This window comes from Cyprinus carpio, chromosome A10 (assembly GCF_018340385.1).
Source record: "Cyprinus carpio isolate SPL01 chromosome A10, ASM1834038v1, whole genome shotgun sequence".
Lineage (NCBI taxonomy): Eukaryota > Metazoa > Chordata > Actinopteri > Cypriniformes > Cyprinidae > Cyprinus > Cyprinus carpio.
This window is the reverse complement of record NC_056581.1, coordinates 4,955,501-4,974,063: the sequence shown is the minus strand read 5'-3', so window position 1 is coordinate 4,974,063 and position 18,563 is coordinate 4,955,501. Positions and strand designations below refer to the sequence as shown.

General features: G+C 37.8%; 1 pseudogene; it reads right to left on the bottom strand.

Moving 5' to 3' along the window:
* Nucleotides 1–2,233: 2,233 nt before the first annotated feature.
* Nucleotides 2,234–18,280, bottom strand: LOC109084165 (annotated as a pseudogene).
* Nucleotides 18,281–18,563: the final 283 nt, after the last annotated feature.

Below are 18,563 nucleotides of genomic sequence, written 5' to 3'. Positions count from 1 at the left end.
GAGATCCTTTTAAAATGAACTTCATTTCTGCAATATTTTCTGTCAATTATGAATGAGTCAAACACCTCACAATATATTACAAAACTCTTTTGCTTTCCGGTTCTGGCTTTTGAACCATTGCTTTCACAATGTTTCTAATCGCCTCAGGTCTGGAAGAGTTTTCAAAGACTGATTCTAAACTCTAACTAAGAGCTCAGAGCTCATAATAGACCTATGGATCATTAAGAGTGTGGAGAGAAAAATCTGACTGAAAAGTCAGTAACATCATCTTTGCTAAAACTCTCTCTCATTTAAACCTACAACTGACTTTGTGAGTTGCTCCATAGGACTCAATAATTGGTGACAATTGTGTTTCTCTTTTTTATTTTTATGGTAACATTGTGTCCTCACTGTTCATTTTGACACATTTCTGTACTTCATGATGAAATCAAACCACAGGAAAACAGTTGACTTTGAATTGATTTAAAAACAAAAAGACAATCTTAGTAGATAATTAAACGATTATAAACAAACTCAGTGTTCTTTGCCCTCTAGCCAAACAATATACAATTAAAGAGGACAAGCGAGGACAGTAATATTCTAGTTCTGCCCATTTACAGATGATCTGTACTGTTGAAAACATGACAAGAGCACAAAGGGTGAGCTATGCAAAATCAGGACCTTTTTTCTTATATTTGCGATGATGTGCTGTTGGAAAGCCACTGCCACCAGAGATCGGATGAGCTGGTTGGCTTACAGCTAACCTGAGTTGTAACGTGTTTTTGCCGCAGGGCCAGGGAATAGATTGAATGAGTGGAGTACAACGTAGGCAATCTGTAGAGTCCAAGTGATTTATTTACTGACAGTCCCGTCACCCGTGCTCTCACCAAAGTTCAAAATAAACAAAAACAGTCCAACAAAATACTCAAATTAACTTCACATAACATAGAAAATAAACATGCTGAGAGCAGCAAAACAAGGCTTCAGACCTGGCCACGACAATTAAGACTCACTTGAGACATACAGGTGCTGGTCATATAATTAGAATATCATCAAAAAGTTGATTTATTTCACTAATTCCATTCAAAAAGTGAAACTTGTATATTATATTAATTCATTACACACAGACTGATATATTTCAAATGTTTATTTCTTTTAATTTTGATGTCTATAACTGACAACTAAGGAAAATCCCAAATTCAGTATCTCAGAAAATTAGAATATTGTGAAAAGGTTCGATATTGAAGACACCTGGTGCCACACTCTAATCAGCTAATTAACTCAAAACACCTGCAAAGGCCTTTAAATGATCTCTCAGTCTAGTTCTGTAGGCTACACAATCATGGGGAAGACTGCTGACTTGACAGTTGTCCAAAGACATGGGTTTCAGCTGCCACTCTTGAACAACAGACAGCGTCAGAAGCGTCTCGCTTCAAAAAGGACTGGACTGCTGCTGAGTAGTCCAAAGTTATGTGCTCTGATAAGAGTAGATTTTGCATTTCCTTTGGAAATCGGTGTCCCAGAGTCTGGAGGAAGAGAGGAGAGGCACACAATCCACGTTGCTTGAGGTCCAGTGTAAAGTTTCCACAGTCAGTGATGGTTTGGGGTGCCATGTCATCTGCTGGTGTTGGTCCACTGTGTTTTCTGAGGTCCAAGGTCAACGCAGCCGTATACCAGTTAGTTTTAGAGCACTTCATGCTTCCTGCTGCCGACCAACTTTATGGAGATGCAGATTTCATTTTCCAACAGGACTTGGCACCTGCACACAGTGCCAAAGCTACCAGTACCTGGTTTAAGGACCATGGTATCCCTGTTCTTAATTGGCCAGCAAAACCAGCAAACTCGCCTGACCTTAACCCCATAGAAAATCTATGTGGTATACTGAAGAGTAAGATGCGATATGCCAGACCCAAGAATGCAGAAGAGCTGAAGGCCACTATCAGAGCAACCTGGGCTCTCATAACACCTGAGCAGTGCCACAGACAGATCGACTCCATGCCACGCTGCATTGCTGCAGTAATTCAGGCAAAAGGAGCCCCAACTAAGTATTGAGTGCTGTACATGCTCATACTTTTCATTTTTATACTTTTTAGTTGGCCAAGATTTCTAAAAATCATTTCTTAGCATTGGTCTTAATTTATATTCTAATTTTCTGAGATACTGAATTTGGGATTTTCCTTAGTTGTCAGTTATAAACATCAAAATTTAAAGAAATAAACATTTGAAATATATCAGTCTGTGTGTAATGAATGAATATAATATACAAGTTTCACTTTTTGAATGGAATTAGTGAAATAAATAATTTTTTTGATGATATTCTAATTATATGACCAGCACCTGTACACATTCCCTGCATTGGGCTTCACATGCTACAGCCCTTGGCCATCCAAGGCCTCCCCTCAGTAAACCCAGAGCGATCACTTGTGTGTGATCTTCACGCCAAACACTAGCGGATCAGACCAACTGTAGGGGTAAATTAACACTCATTACAAAGAATACACATTAAGTTCTGCATCAGTGCCAATCAGATACACATTTAAACACACAATCATAATCATGAATATCACCATTGATCAAATGTAAACAATACACCAATTAATACAATTACAATTTCCAAGCATCCATATTCATCTCTGTCCCAGTAATGGACTAACCACTAATTAACCTAGCAGATCAGGATGTTTACGTCATCAAAACACTCCCCTCCCAAGCACAGGACCAGACAGGTAAGTTAGACTATAAAATGTATTAAACAATAAACATATGCACCATAAAATAAATATGGAAACTTCAAAGCCTCTGTTCAATTCTTGTACTTGCCTACAAAATACAATTTGAACTTTAGACATGACATTGTCTCTATACACATCAAATCATAATCATAACATACCGTAAATCAATATACACAATAGCACTGTGAACTGATGTTCACGTGATGATAACCAACGTGTTCATCATGCTGATATGTGCTGATAAAATCTTTATACTGTCAGTTTGAGACTGATTTAAATTTTATCATCTCGTTATATTTAAAGGGCAAACAGTCATGATATTTATTATTGTACATTTCTGCACAGTCAGTATGTATTCACACACACTCACACACACACACACACACACATTATCAAATAACGGCACAAAATGCTATAAATGAACAGAGCTTATGTGATTGGTCATCTTCAGTCAGCTGCTCCAGTCAAAGGTTTTCTCTATTTCAGAAGGCTGTTATCTTGACAAAACTTCAGCAAAGCATGATGGGTGTTAATAAATAACTTATTCTAAAATGTGGTATGGTGGTCTTATAGTATGTGCCAAACCTGGCATATGTGTACTCATGTACTACCAGACCAACAAGTAAAGGCTGAGATGAATGTTGACATTTAATTCTGCGGTAAAAGGACAGTTTTACCTTGGGTCAGGTTGTCCTGCACTATAAGGCTGATGTCCACTGTTGTACTGTCTCCATTTACAATCTATCATCAATAGACGCCAGAGGACGACCTGAAACAGGCTGTTTCTCTCAAGTAGTAGCACTAAGATCTCTGCTAAAGTCTAGAAATGAATCGATAGGGAAGGGGGAATTGGTCAGAGAATCACATCGCCTGCTTTTCCTATCTGAGGAGGCCTAGGCTCTCCTAAAAGGGCTGCTATCAATAACAATGAACAGAGAGTTTCTGAGCTTCAAAAATTGAAAAAAGGTACCATAAAGAATCATAAAAGTGGTCTGTATGACTGTAAGTCCTCTAAGTATTCCAAATATATAGTGGTTTTCTGTTCAAACAGTTGAGCACGGCACTAACAATGCCAAGGTCATGAGTTTGATTCCCAGGGAATGCAAGAAGTGATAAAAAAAGTGTACTTTGAAAGAAATGTAAGTCACTTTGTGTAATCATACAAATGAACAGATACCAAAAAGTCAGAATTTATTAAAAATGGGTTGAGTCTGCAAGTCCACAAGTTCCCAAGTCCATGACATGACCAAGACCATATTTTCATGTTTTGACTCAAACTCGACCCTCTTCTGGCCTCTGTCTTGGCTCAAGCTCAACCCTTTTCTGGTTTCAGTCTTGAGACCGAACTCAACCTTCTTCATACTAGACTCATACTCTATACTAGACTCATTTCTTTTTGAAAGCTTCATTCCCCATTCATTTAAATGAATGACGAAATAAAGACCAGCACTGTTTTCAAAAGTTCTCTTCTGGAGTTCCACAGAAGAAAGAAATTCATATGTGTTTGGGTGAGTCTTGTTGATTATGTCATCAAATCTTGGATATAGCAAGTAAACGCTTCTCTTAAGTTTTCTGTCTGTCTTTTGAGAAGTCTACACACATTTTTAGTTCATTTCTGAGTTTTCTGTACAACTATGTATGGATTGCTGCTCATTCTGATACCAGCTATGCTGCTGAAATCTCTTTGAAACTGTGGAACATAATGTTTCAAACTGCGGTACATTGTGTCTTATTTCCATTGTGTGGCATCTTACATCTAGTTTGACATTCAAATGACAAGACAGAGCCTTTATGTTTGTAATTTGTGAATGTCCAGCCTCAAATACTCATCAGACTGCAATCAATACTTCAGATGTTGACAATGGCAAAGCCAGAGCACAATGACCTAGTCATCATGCCCTTGGAATAACACGCGCGGAGCTATGGAGCTGCACATGCAAACAAAACTAATATTAGCATTTGATATGAATCAGAATGTAGCTGTGAGAGCAGTGTGGACCTGAAATGGTTCTGTCACTCCCACAATGCTGTTGGTGGTGTTACTATAATATCCCAGAATATATTCTCCTGGGTCTCTAGGCAGATCCTCCTCAGGAAACATCACCTGAAGGTCATGAATAAAACAAATTAAGGATAATGATAGTCAGCACTGGCTACACAATAAATCTTCTTTGTTAGTACTAATACTGTTCAGTCATCTTAAAGTGTTCAATCCAAGATTATCCAGGAATGATTTGATTTTGGGATTAAAGCACTGTCCAGTGTACACACAGAGAGACGTAAGGTTCAGAGTCAGATTGCTAGTGTCTTTGAGATCTCATCACATCTTACGCACACGTCCTACCTGTGTCGAATGCTCAGATTTGGCCCACACATATGCAACGTAATCCTTTTGGTGCTTAAATCCCACCTAAAACAAAGTAACATGAGTATATAAATAATTTAATTCATTTAAGATGCAGATTTGATGGGTGGATGAAGTGCCAGGAACACTTTTTGTAAGCGAAGAAAACAAAAATAACAACTTTATTCAACAATTCCTTTGCCAACATTCTCCTCTGTGTCTCTCCATATCACCGTATGCTGCGTATGCTCTTCTGTATCATCATGACACAGAAGAGCATACAGTTATATGGAGGGACACAAAGGAGACTGATGACAAAGGAATTGTTGAATAAAGTTGTTATTTTTGTTTTCTTCACTTACAAAAAGTGTTCCCGTCGCTTCATCTAACCCAGATTGCACGTCTGATGGCAGATGGAGTATTCTGATGACGACTTTCATACCTTTTATGGACCTTGACACTGCTATTTACTTGGTAGTCTATGGGACACTCACAGGCCTCCCGGTTTTCATCCAAAATATCTTAAATTAAAAAAACTCTTTCTAGTACAAAAGTTTTCTGTTTGCTGCTTGAAATGTTGCTTTGTATAAGCATTGACTAAAACTATCTGAGTCTGTGTCTGAAAATTAGGCTAGATAACAGTTTATGGAAGCCTGTTTCCACCATGGTTTAAAAAATGTCTCAAAATTCAGACAATAAACTAATCAGATGTAAACTCAGATCTCTGAGAAAAAAGTCACAATTATGTGATATGAATTTCAAATTCAACTTTAGATCTCACAATTCTGAGTTTATCTCTTGCAATTTAGAATTTTATATCATGCAATACTGAAAAAAGCCAGAATTGTGAAATATAAGCTCTAGACTGTGAGAGCTTCCATACTAATTAAACCATGGGCACTTTACATTTATCAAAATAATTTATATGATTTATTTTGTGGATGTATTCTACTGATAAGTGTGTATTTTATTCTATGATGAAAATATGCAAAGATAACTATAGGTAATGTATAGATTAATTTCCTTGAAAAGAAAAGGCTGTGCTTCTGTGGTTCTTTCATAACGTTGCTCTGTATGTTAAATTTTCCTAACCTGCCCAACATAGCAACACTAGCTCAACCAGTTGCATGGGTTTGGGTGTGAGGCTATCTATTCATTGGGAGATTGTCTGGGAAAAATGTCTAAAAAACTATTATTGTTGAAAAAAGTGGAGCATAAATGGCACACTTCGGCAACACCATTGTGATTATTATTAGTATTATTATTATTAAGCCTTTATTTAACCAGGAAATAACCTCACTGAGGTTAAAAATCTCTTTTACAGGAGTGTCCTAGCCAAGATAGGCGGACCAGTTATACACATATAACAAACACCAATACAACACACAATAAAATATCATTAAAAATAAAAATTATTATAATAATATAATGTGTGTAATATCTTTAAAAAATGTCTGCTGTGGACAGACTGAGCTTTAATGAAATGAATGTTAAAAGTAATTTTATGTGAAAATGTCTTTAATGTATTACCTTGTACAGTCCCACCTAGTCCCATGAACTCCTCTGAAAGCCGTGTGCAACTGTGAGTTTGGCTGTAGCATCAGAGAACTTGGTCCATTCTTTCTCCACTTCCAGTGTCACTAATGGTACGTTCACCTTAAAGGGAAACTGAGCAGGATGGAGGAAGATGGGACAGAATATTAGAATCAACTGTAGGTATTATGAATATAAAAATTAAGTCTTTAAGACATAAACAGTAACATTTACTGTCTTATAGAGGTCTTCAGTAAACAAAAAAATCAGTTTAATTTTATTAACTGTTTGTCTGTGGCCACAAGCAACTTTCTGAACTTATAAATGTCGAAGTGTCACAATAATAAATACCTTACAGGCCTGAAATACATGCAGCACTACTCACAGACTATATCTTTCCCGCCATTTTTAGACTCACATGCAAACAGAAGAGGGCGGACACCGGCTTGTGATCACTAAGAGTGAAGCCCATATGGCTGCTGTAGTGCAGAGTTATGGGACGGTACGGGGGAGCCCGTCCTTCACTGACCCACAAGATGTGATCCGTCCATGTAGGCTTCCTCTTTTTTGCACTAGGAAAGGAAGCCAGGTTTAAACAAGAGTCCAGGGAAACAGGAAGACTTTTATTGCATCTTTTTAATAAAGTGTGGAGATCAGGGAGACTTCCTTCTTCATGGAAACACGGGGTTATTGTTCCTGTTTTAAAGCCAGCCAAGAACAAGCATAATGCTGCAAGTTATAGACCTATAGCATTAATGTCAAATTGGTGTAAACTAATGGAACGTATGATTGTGTGTAGATTGAACTATATGTTAGAAAGGAAAGAGATTATGATTCCGTAAAGGACGAAGTACGTTAGATGCTGTTATTAGTTTAGAAACAGACATAAGAAAGGCTCAAGTTAATAAAGAGGTGGTAGTAGGCATCTGTTTTGACATTGAAAAAGCATACGACATGCTTTGGAAGGAGGGGTTGTTAATAAAGTTTGAACAATTGGGAATTGAAAGCAGAATATTAAACTGGATTAAAGATTTTTTACTTAATAGAACTGTTCAGGTAAGGGTCGGGGCTTCATATTCCAGGTTATATAAAATAGATAATGGTACGCCACAAGGACGTGTGTGCAGTCCAGTATTGTTTAATATCATGACAAATGTGTTTCAAAATGTCAAAATAGATATAGGAAGATCTCTCTGACGATGGAGCGATATGGAAAAGGGGTCGTAATGTATCTCACGTGACAAGAATCGGCGGTTAATGAAGTGGAAAAATGGGCTAACAAATGATTATCAGTGACTAAAACTCAACTAGTCTTTTTTGCGAAGAGAAATCATATCCCTGATATAAAAGTGAAGTTATATGGACAAGTACTTGAAAAAGTTAAAGATATAAGATATCTAGGAATATGGATGGATTCCAGGTTGACCTTTAAGATACATATTAAGAAGTTGGTAGATAAGTGCATAAAAAATAATAATATACTACAATGTCTAACAGGAATGGAATGGGGAGCTAGTAGGACATTTTTACAAAGAATATATAGTGCACTGATTAGGTCAGCAATTGATTATGGATGCATAATTTATGGATCTGTATCAAAATCCTTGATTAAAAAAGTAGAAACTGTTCAGGCACAATCTTTAAGAATTTGTAGTGGAGCTTTCAGATCTTCTCCAGTATCAGCCGTACAAGTGGAGGTGCATGGGAGAAATACCTATACGTTTACAAAAATTGAAATTAACTATGAATTATTGAATAAATGTAAAAGGGAATTCAGAATTACATCCAGTAAAGGACATATTGAAGGATTGCTGGGAATATGGGGAAAATTAAATCAAAATTTTTGGTTGGACAGCAACTAGAGATTCTACGATTTTGGGTATTACAGAAATCTCAGTTAGTTCCTCTGTTGTAATGCCGAATATTCCTCCTTGGTTGCTTCCTATGCCTCAAGTAGATTTTCATCTACAATATCTGGTTAAGAATGAGAAAACGTTATCTAAGGAGGTTATTGTTCAACAATATCTAGATCAAAATTACTCTTCGCAGATGGTTCTAAAGATCCTACATCAGGAAATACAGCTGCAGCTGAATATATCCAAAGATTACAAGTCAACATTCAGGAAAGGATAACTAATTATGTATCAGTCTTTACAACATAGCTAATTGCAAAATTATTAGCTGTTCAATGAGTGAAGGAAGTTAAGCCTACAAGGGTAGTCATTTGTTCAGATTCCTTGTCAGCTTTAAATAGTTTGATAAGTGAACAATCAACATCAAGAAAGAACTTCATCTATGAAGTACTTATAAATCTGACTGGGATTCAGGAAAATTGGTATAGTCCTGAGGTTCATATGTAGGAGTACAAGGAAATGAAATAGTCGATAAACCGGCCAAACAAGCAATGAAACATATGAACGCTGAGGTACAAATTCGTACAAATACAAAAAAGTAAAGTAGAAATAAAAGGAAGGATTAAAGAAAACATGAATAAAAAGTGTCAGGAAATGTGGGACAAGGATTTAAAGTGCAGACATCTATACAATATCCAAAAACAAGTTGGCAGAGGGAGAATATGCTTTAACAATAGAAAAGAAAACATAGTAATTACTCGACTTCAAATAGGACATTCTGGTTTAAATCATTCATTATTCACAATAGGGAAACATCAGTCAGGATTATGTACTACATGCAGTGAAGCAGAGACTATTGAGCATGTACTTCTACATTGTGCCAGTATATACCAAAGAAAGAGAGGAGTTATTTAAGAAACTGAGAAACATAGGAGTATTTACTTAACAGGAAGACTCATGTAAAAAAGCATAACAGACCTCGTGTCATAAGTATGTGTCCCCACATCAAACTTATAGGTTGGCGGGAAATTGAGGGGTCCTTCCATAAACCCCTCCACAACGGATTCGCTTTTTTTCACCATGTTGAGCTCAAAGACAAAACAAAAAGATGAAGTGTTCTTTCACTTTATCTTTTTAACAACAACCCAATCTAGCAGACATCACAACATATGGTGTGCTGAAGAGCTGAATCCAGCTGCTCTGTTTATAGATGTAGTACACTGACCTCTACTGGATACAGACTGAAAAAAACCATATTGCCAAGATCTGTAGAGACATCTGGTGTTATGTGACTGAGACAAGGACAATTTTCTGAGTTTATCTAATATGTACAACATTGCTTCAACAGCTGGATCTGTACATACCCTTGAAATCACACGCACCTGTGCAATCAGTTTCCTTTATGGCCCCGTTCCAAATGGCACACTTAATGTAGACTTGAGACCTCATCCTATGTTCACTTTATGATTCAAAAGGATGTTCATGTGCACTATGCAACAATTTAGCAATTTAGTACTTAAAAATATATTAAGAAATGTAAAATATATTAATGTTTCAAAATAAAAGATCAAGATAAGTGTACTTCATGATGACAAAACTATTAAAACATGATTTAAACTTACAATTGTACTTTACAATTAAAAGTTTTAATTTGACATTATTACAATGTGCAATTTTTTTAATTGTACTTAAATGTGTTAAGAAATGTGCACTCTCTTTAAGTGTACTTGTTCCATTAATATTATCATCTGCAAGAACAGTTTATATATATATATATATATATAAATATATATATATATATGCATACAGATCTTTTACCTGATCTTTCTCCCACAGTAGAGGCAGTTTGTCTTTCTCAGTGGCACTTTTCACCACGTGAATGTCATAACCTTCGATTCGAAAGTTCAGATCACCAAACCAGAACACCACACTGTGAAGAATGCAATAATATCCAGTGAACTCAACAGGTCAAAATACAAAGTGTAATCTGTACAAAGTGCATCTGTACAAAAGCCACACAGATTAATGCTCAAACTAACCAAATAAAAATCAAAAAATGGTGTTAAAAGAAAATTCTAACATTTTGCAATGATGACTGTCTGACTGCACATTATGTAAAATATTTAAAGTTACACTGTTTTTTATTGAAAAAAATGTTGATAAGAGATAACGCATCTGTCATTTGCAGAGGAGCACAATCAAAACTATGTTCTTGTGCAACATGCTTGCAGTTTTATGTTTTAAAACTGCCAAATGTTTCATAGTGTAGCTTTAATAATTCATAAGCCTATGCATTAAAGATCTGTTCCCCCCCCCCCCCAGGTACCCACTCGTGATCCAGCACGCCCACAGCCATACTGCCCTCAAACTGCTGCTGCTGTAGGATGCTTTCAAAGTCCTCCATCCGCTGCTCGAGAATACGCATGTGAGCCGGCAGGTGGCAGTTGAGGAAGCACACCGGTGTCCGAAAACAATCATGCGTTCACTTATGCCCCCTTTATTCCCCCGAGACAAACATATAGAGCCAGAGGATAATGAAAGACATTAATAATACAGTAGCTCTGCACTCCATAGTAAGCTGTTTTTTAAGTGTCTGCCTTAATGGTGAAAGAAAAAACAACATTATTATAGACATTATTCACTCACCCTTATGTTGTTCCAAATTATTTTGCTGTTATAATTTCCATAGAATCCAAAAGGAAAAATTTTAATTTTTAATCTTCATGCAGCTCTTTTCCATTCAATAACAGTTTATGGTGACCACAGCTGTCAAACTCCAATAAAGAACAAACATTCAATTGATTGGAAAGGTTGGAATTGATTGAATGAATACACAGCCTTCACAGAATGACTCTAAGTTATAAGTCTAAGCTAGACATCTGCTTCATGAATGAACAGAATGAAATGGGATGAATCTTGTTTGTGAACAAGGATAAACACTTGACTCACTGACAGTGTTGTTATTATATTAACTATTATTTAAACTAAAACTATATGTACTTTTTTTGAGCTTGACAGACATTACCACTCTGAACCATTGTTGGAACAACATGAGGATGAGTAAATAATCGAATAATGACCAAATTTCCATTTGTGAGTGAAGTATCCAGTTAAAAACTGTGCTGAGAAGGACAGGTGTGCTGTTCAGTCAAAGCTGAAATGGGCTGTGCATAGACTTGCAGTTTATTAGCAGCGCTGGTGCTGCAGTTCCCACGGGTTGTGCTCTCTCTTTCTGGGTAACACGCTGGAGAGAAGTGAGAGCTGCTGTGTGTTCAGTCTGTATTTGATCAGAGATGAACCTGATGTGTGTGTGTGTGTGTGTTTGTGCACTGGAAGACAGATCAGAAACAGAGCTGCTGTGTGTCCTACTGTGCCCTACTCAAAGGAGACTCCAGAATGAGCCTGGAGCCATGCTGACAACAACACACACTCACTGTCACATCATCAAAAACATGCTCGCAGTCTAATTTCCACGCTCTCCCTTTGACTCTGCTTTTTCTGTAATCATCAAAGACATCACACAGCGGGAGTCGTGACATGCAGATATTTGATGTTCGACATTAAAGTATTAATGCAGAAAAACAATCACTGATGACATAAGCATTTAGAAATTAGACACTCTTTCCCAGATGTCTTTTCTCATTTGACTCACCCAGTAGCCTCCCAACCCAGTGCGTGTGCTTTGGGTTTGTACTCCTCTGAGGAAGGGAAGGTGGCAGAATTTGGAAAACACCAGTAAGAAAACCCCCTGCATCCTCCGAGATGCCACCTAGAGGGAAATAAAGATATCTGAATTTGAACCCTTCATTAGTGGGGTTTACTAAGGCATATATCACTATTACGATTTGAACAAACAAACCAAATCCAAATGTATACTTCAGTATTTACATGTACACTAGGATGTACATGAAGCGCATCTGATGTAAATTTCATTATCAACATAGCATACGCATACTGTACCAAGTACTCCTCGAGATTTTTCTATCCCTTTGTAACCCTGTATGCTCAGTTTGCACATGCACCTTGAAATAGTTTGTCCACAAGGTGGCAATTCTGCCACCAAATGTTTTAAGACAGAAAAGAAACAAAAATGGAGCAATAACATTTTTCCCAGAGACCCAACAATAGATGATTGCGTTGACTCATATAGGTAGGGCAGTTAAAGGAATAGTTCACCCAAAAATTACAATTTGCTCTCCCTCAGGCCATCCAAGATGTAGATGAGATTGTTTCTTCAGAACAGATTTGGAGAAATGTAGCATTTGCATCACTTGCTCACCAATGGATGCTCTGCAGTGAATGGGTGCCGTCAGAATGAGAGTCCAAACAGCTGATAAAAACATCACAATAATGCACAAAAAATCCACACCACTCCAGTTTTATGTATTTTTTATTGTATTGTAATTTTTTTTTTTTTGTGGTTGTGATGTTTTTATTCTAGCAGTTTTGTCACAATGTCTTACAAAATTGGTCTGTTTGTGAAATTGATGCTGTGTAAATTGCCCTGTGAAGGGAAGGGACAAATAAAGAGATATCACTACTACTACTACTGAAAAGACGACTTTTTAAATAGAGAAAGCAATAGTATGGATAGAAGACGTATTTTAGCCAGAAACATTTTTTTTTCTTACAAAGGATCCAAATCTGCAGAGGATCCAAATCTGTTCCCATTAAGAAACAAACTCATCTATATCTTGGATGGCCTGAGGGTGAGCAAATTTTCATTTTACATTTACATTACATTTACATTTAATCATTTAGCAGACGGTTTTATCCAAAGCGACTTACAAATGAGAACAGTAGAAACAATCAGATCAACAAGAGAACAACAACGGTATACAAGGGCTATGACAAGTCTCAGTTAGTCTAGTACAGAACACGTAGCCAGGGTTTTTTTTTTTTTTTTTTTTTTAATGAATATGATAGACAAGAAAAAGAAAAGGTAAGTACTAGTATTAGTTGGTTAAGTGCAGGTGGAAAAAAGATGAGTCTTTAGATGTTTTTTGAAAATGAGTAAAGACTCAGCTGTTCGAATTGAGATCAGGAGGTCATTCCACCAGCTGGGCGCAGTCCAGGAAAAGGTCCATGAGAGTGATTTTGAACCTCTTTGGGATGGCACCACAAGACGTCGTTCACTTGCATAGCGCAAACTTCTGGAGGGCGCATAAGATTGAACTAATGAGCTTAGGTATGTTGGCGCCGTGCCAGTGGTCGTCTTGTAGGCAAGCATCAGTACCTTGAATTTGATGTGAGTGGCTATTGGTAGCCAGTGTAACCTAAAGAGGAGAGGAGTAACATGAGCTGTTTTTGGCTCATTGAAGACAACCCTTGCTGCTGCATTCAGGATCAGTTGTAGAGGCTTGATAGAACATGCAGGAAGGCCCGCCAGGAGAGCATTGCAATAGTCCAGTCTGGAGAGAACAAGAGCTTGGACAAGAAGTTGGGTGGCTTGCTCTGACAGGAAGGGTCTAATCTTCCTAATGTTGTATAAGGCAAATCTGCAGAACCGGGTCGTTGTAGCAATATGGTCGGTGAAGCTTAACTGATCATCCATCACAACTCCTAGGTTTCTGGCTGTCCCTGGAAGGAGTTATGGTTGACGAACCCAGCTGTGCAGAGAAGTTGTGATGAAACGATGGGTTAGCTGGAACCACCAGCAGTTCAGTCTTAGTATGGTTGAGCTGAAGGTGATGGTCATTCATCCAGCTAGAAATGTCACTCAGACAGGCTGAAATGCGAGCAACTACTGTCGGGTCATCTGGTTGGAATGAGAAGTAGAGTTGAGTGTCATCAGCATAGCAGTGATAGGAAAAGCCATGCTTCTGAATAACAGATCCTAATGACGTCATGTAGATTTTGGGGTGAACTATTCCTCTGAGATGCATGCAATTCTAGTTGAAACTAGTACAAAGACATTTTTATCGCTTATAACTTCTGGAGAGAAATAGCACAGACTCTGGATGAAATGTTCTAGTGTGCATGTGTCAGACGCCTGTGTTCTCTAACTATTCAATGGAGTATACTTTGAAAGTATACTAAATGCATACAAAAAGAGTTTGCATCAAAACTGAAGTGTACTTTATCTTTACCCTTTTACCCAACGTATATTTCAGTTTTGACATGAACACATAACCCTTCACAGTACACTTTGTTTGATAGCATGCACAAAAACAGGTGCAGGACACATACACACTAGAACGTTTCCTCCAGTGTCTCCACAATTTCTCTCCACAAGTTATAAGCAATAAAAAATGTTTTTGTACTAGTTTCAAATAGAGTTGCATGCATCTCAGAGGAATAGTTCGTCCCAAAATGAAAATTTGCTCACCCTCAAGCCATCCAAGATATAGATGAGTTTGTTTCTTCATGGGAACAGATTTGGATCCTCTGCAGTGAATGGGTGCCGTTTTTTAAAACTAGAGTTACAGTATATTAAAATGTTGAGTCTTAACCACCTCACACAAGTGCTTGCCAACATGGGTCTCTATTTTTGTTGTGTCTCCAGTAGTTTGCTGTTGTTGTTCGGTCTCATCTTTTTCAAAAAAAAAAAAAGAGTCTAGTCAGTGTTGCCACCTTGTTGATTAACTCCAGAAACCTTCTAGCAACACCCTCACAACCATCACAAACACACTAGCAACTGCATAGAAACAAGCTAACGACCAATCAGAAAATTTTAATGACCAAACAGCTACACATTTGATTTCTTCTGTGGATTACAAAATAAGATTTTTTGAAGAATGTTGGTAACTAAACAGTTTTGGTGGCCAGTAATCTGTGCACTGCACAGAAGAAAGTCAAACAGGTTTAGAACGTCATGAGGGTGAGTAAATGATAACAACATTTCCTTTATTTTTCTTTGGTGCACTGTTCCTTTAAGCCTGATATGCATTTGATTTCATACTGACCAACACATATCCAAAATGACTGAGTGTGTCCAAGCAGAGCTCACTCCACTGATCTGTGAAGAGAGCATCTTTGAGCCGCTTGTTTATCATAGAGTTTACTTCCTGCAGTCTAAAAAGAGAGAAAAGGACGGAAGCAGGAAAAAAAAGACAGATGAGAGAAGAATACCATTAAAACAAGGACAAACAGGACAAGATGACAAAAAGGACATGGAAATGAGAAAACGCACAGAGGATGCACATAAAGTTTCATTAATTCAGCAACAAGAATGGAAGGGATATAAGAAAACTGAACAATGCACCACATTCTTACCCAACAACGATCATGTCAGTACTCCCATTTTCAACACCGGGTCCAAACAAGGAAGTGATGTCATCAGGAGGTATACCAGAGCCTATATTCCATGTGACAATTTGAACTCTAAAAGGAATAAAGCATAATATGGACTTCACGTATATTTGAAAACAAACTGCATTAAATACTTGCTATATACTCCCTACACAGACAACTGTCTTCTAAGGCAGGGTCCCAAATGAAATGATTTGAAACACTTTTTGGCAGCAACTATACCAAAACCACACAAACAATGCATACAAACACTCTGAAATTATCATGTTGATATGCTTATAATATTCAAATAACCAAAAATAAATAAATAAATAAATACATAGAACACACAATTATTAGGTTTCTCTCACTGTTACTCTTATATACATCATCAAAATTACTCAAATCAAGAAGTCTGGGATATATGTCACCTGCTGTATTCAATAGTTTCCAAAACATGCTGAATGCTTTTAACTAATTAGAGCACATGCAAGATGAGTAAACAGCATTATAAGGGTTCTGTCTATGTTGTCAAATTAAGATGACAGGCTAAAGGATCCAGTAGTACATTCGTGTGTCTAGGAATGCTGCCAGCTGTACGTCCCATGTCCATTCTGTCACCAGCCTCGGAGAGCGATATTATGCTAGGCCTATATTAAGGTATGAGAAAATCTCAGCTCTGCTGGTACGCATTTTTTAGGTTTAATTTGCATATGTGTTAATGACCCCAGCAACCCTCTGACCACCACATCTAGCAAGTTTGAAATCTGAGGCTGTCACTAGGGCAGACTTTCATGGCAATGACAGTGACCAGTGAGCTTCTCCAAGTGTAGAAGATCTGAATGTACTGTTCCGATTCAGAGTTTTTCATCAGTAAAATGTTGTCAATGAGTCAATGAAATGTTGAGTCAGCTAATGGGATGCAGCCTTAAACCGACAGATTCTCTCCCCTCACCTCAGTGGACATAAACAAACCCAGCAGAAACCCAATGACTGGGGGACTGCAGTCAAATCATATCATATCAGTGGGACTGAGAAATATTAATACCACACTCACAAGAGTGAATGAATGAATCAGAATGAACATTTTTAATAAACCAGTTGAATGAACAATTCAGTGACTCAATCATTAAGACAACCACTTTTTTTCCTGAATGACCAGTGTTTTAGAGCAAATTGGTTACATGAATAATTCAATGATTCACTCATAAAGGCAGCCATTTGTTTTGTTCCTGAATGAGTTAGCGTTTTAGCCAGCTTACAATGGCTACATTATACGCATGTCCATTAAGTTCACAGGATGTGCCCCTGGGTGTCCCTTACGTAATATTAGGTTTCAGAAGGGTGCTCACGAGCTTCCCTATGCGGCCACTATGTGGCCTTTATTCACTGCGACAAGCTTTACAGCAGACCTCTTCTTGACAGTCAAAGCACCATTATGTCATGAAATTGTGGGCTTAGAAAAAGACCAAAAGGTCTTAGGGTTCATTTTGGGATAGGGCTAAAGACAGTCACTTGCTGTTGTTGTTCTTGAATGAACAATCAGTGTGTTTGAATGAATCAATTGAATAAATGACTCCATGACTCTGTCAGTAAGACAGTCATTGTAACCACCTACTGGCATAACAATGCAAGCTACAGAAAGAGCAACTAAAAAAATTCTCACCAATGCACAGACAAACAGTGAACAGTCTACACCGGATGGGACATTTAAAGTTCTCTGCACTGGACACAACAAGTGACCATTGCAAATCCTTAGGACTTTATGTCAGTACGTCATAAATAGAACAAGGTATCAGTTTATTGTTGGGGATTTGTTGTGTCGAGTCACGCCACATCCAGTGTAGACAGCATCACTGATTATAATGGGTTCTGTAGTATTTTATCGCATCGTGTCACTTTTGGAAAGATGCTGGACCACATTTAAGGTACCAAACATAACTGTTGTATAATTATCGACAAGTTATATGACAAAAGTCTCACCTGAAATCACACTTTTCGCTAATGGTCTTGTTTAACTTCTTGTCAGTAGTAGTTTTTGTACTTGGAATCGGTTGAGGAAAGGAGTTAGATGGGGGGGTGGGGTTTGTGCTGGGGATAGGTCTGGCGATTAGGTTACTGTGTGTGTTAGCACAGATGGGCTGTGATGGAGTCGGGGGAATGGCTGGGGGGTTGAAACCAAGTTGAGAAGTGGGGTTCAGCAGGTTTTGGGGGCTGCAATAAGGCAATGGTGATTCGGTTGGTGAGTGTGACAGGCAGTTGGGTGTTCCTGTAGATTTAATCTGCAATGGAGACTCAGTGGGTCTGGAGACTTTGATTGATGCCTTGGTGCTCAGTGCCGTAGGCCTGGGTCGTCTGATGCTGATGCAGTTTGTGGATTGTGAGTTGGAGTCTGGTCTGGTTCTCTCCTGAATGGCTGGGTTTGTCTGAAGTGCCGGGGTCTGTCCCGAAACTGGTGGGTTTTCAGTCATGATCATCTGGCAGTGTGAGGATGCGATCACTTTGCGAGGGTTTCAAGCAGGGCTGGGACTGGTGGTTTGTGGAGTCCTAGAACTCCATTATGTTCTTTGGGCATTGGGCAGCTTTGAATGGGCTGCATTGGATCCATTTACCTGCAAAGACAATAGAGACAGCTATGAAGGTGTTTAAGAAATGTTCCAGGTTCAATGCAAGTTTTTTTGCTCGTAGTCAGCATCAAATGGTTAAATGACAAATAGTGTCCACAATAAAGAAAAATAAAAATATTTTGAAAAATCCAGTAAAAAAAAAAAAGTGGCAAGCTCACTTTTACACAGTTTTTAGGGCTGTCAAATTGATTAAACATGTTTAATTGCATCCAAAATAAAATTTTGTGTGTGTACTGTATAGATTATGTATATATTTATACACATA